A 2,054-nucleotide genomic window follows, 5' to 3' on the forward strand; every position below is an offset into this window, starting at 1 on the left:
CTTTATGTTCAAATCTAATGTCTTTTACTTCTAAGTAAGTCCGACATTATCATACGAATTGAGTCAATTCGATCCGCACAATACCAGTTTTGTGCGCACATCTCTTTCTCCGAAATTGCCCTTCTAGTGAAGTCGTCATTCCAGAACTCCGAAGTACTCATGCATAGAGTACCTCATGTTTCTTATCGTTTCCGAAGAAACCTTAGCAAAACCTCCCCGAAGCACCACTCGTACAGTACGTCAAGTTCGATCCAAAGACCCATACGGTTGATCTATCACTGAAGAATGTATACATAGGGGTGGTATATAATCAAGGTTCTATAGGTTTAGAATTGATGATTCCACTTTAACTTCTTTTCCTCGTTGGGATATGAGCTTAAAGAAGAATCAGTTATTCGACTACCTTTTCAATCATAATTATATACGGCTCGTATACACGAAACTGTGATTGATGAACCATGTATGACTTCTAATATGAACTTCAGGACAGAGACTACCCAAGACTACGAGTAATCGCATCTCTATGCGAACAAACTTAGAACCTAATACGACTCCGGTAACTAAATCAACCTACAGTCTGACACACACAGAGATACAAGAACCGTCTGGACAGCTTAACGACTACTTAGCAATAGAATGAGAAGACCAAGCTCCTCGCCTTGGAGAGCTCCGGTCTTATTCTTCAAGAAGACAGACTTCAGCGGGTGCGATCATACCAGCACTAATGAGCCGGATCCCATCAGAACTCCGTAGATAAGCGTGCTTGGGCGAGAGAAGTACTAGGATGGGTAACACCTTGGGAAGTCCTCGTGGTGTAGACCCCGACAGGACTTCCATTAGAAATCATTACCTTCTGCCTCGCATAGATGAATTGGTTGACCAACCGCAAGGAACGAAGTGCCTTTCAGAAATGGACCTAAGATCCGAATATCACCAGTTACAAGTGTTAGTGAAGGATGCCTCGAGGACAATCTTCCAAACTCGATGCGGATACTACGAATCCGTAGCGATACCCCTCGGATAGGACCAATCCACCCGTAGTATTCATGAACTTAATGAATAAGGGTACACCATTCTTACTTGGATCAGTTCGTCATTGTCCTTGTAAATGACTAACTTATCTATTCATGTAGTAGGAAGGAAATCATAAGTAGCCTCCACGATAAGCCATGGAAACATTACGATCAGAGAAGCTCTTCATGAAATTCTCTAAATACGAGTTTTAGAAATTGAAGGGTCGAATTCCTAAAGCACACTATTAGTGATGTGGGAATTATTGAAGACCCTTCCAATAATCAAAACCGTTGAGAATTTTTCAGCACCGAAGACGCCAACGGGAATTCGCCAAATTCTAGGTCTCGTTGACCTACTGTCGAAAGTTCATTCAGAACTTCTTACAACTTTGACTTAGAAGGGAGTGGCCCTTGACTGGGAAGAGAAGCAAGAGGAAGAAACCTTTGGAATTCCAAGTGAGAGATCATATCCTTTTGGAAGTCTCACTCTAGGGAGGCTTGATACGCTTCAGAAAGCGTGGAGAGCTAAATCCAAGATAGTTAGGACCTCCGAGATTCTTGCCAGAATCGGTCCCGTAACTCACAAACCCAGCCTACACTGTCAACTCAGTAACGTACATTTTACCATCCACGACTCGAACTTGAAAACGTACCTTCCATCAGGACTCTCGTAATCCCACTCAACGCGATCGAGATCAACGAGAGCCTCACCTTCGTGAAAGAACCGTAGTTACCATATACCGAATGGTTAGGCGAACGAAGTCAAGTAGCTTCCCATCAGTGAAGGTTCGTTGGGATACCAACCGAGGACCCGAATTCACTTGTGAGCGTGAGAACCAATCGATTGGGATGTATCCCCACCTCTCTACTCGATTATTCATGCCTACTCCTTACCTAAATTCTAATTTCAGGACGAAATTCCCTCTAACGTGGTGATGATGTGACAACCCGAAATTTTCTATCCGATACAGTCAAACACCTCATAGAAAGTCAAACTCATTTCTGCTACCTTTTAGCACGTTTGGTGTCCGTTTGAGCATT

General features: G+C 43.2%; 1 pseudogene; it reads left to right on the plus strand.

Moving 5' to 3' along the window:
- The first annotated feature begins 702 nt into the window (after positions 1-702).
- On the plus strand, positions 703-821 carry LOC145055841 (5S ribosomal RNA; annotated as a pseudogene).
- The last annotated feature ends 1,233 nt before the right edge of the window (positions 822-2,054 follow it).

The sequence above is a fragment of the Lactuca serriola genome, chromosome 5 (assembly GCF_051521515.1).
Source record: "Lactuca serriola cultivar US96UC23 chromosome 5, Lser_US96UC23_V15, whole genome shotgun sequence".
Lineage (NCBI taxonomy): Eukaryota > Viridiplantae > Streptophyta > Magnoliopsida > Asterales > Asteraceae > Lactuca > Lactuca serriola.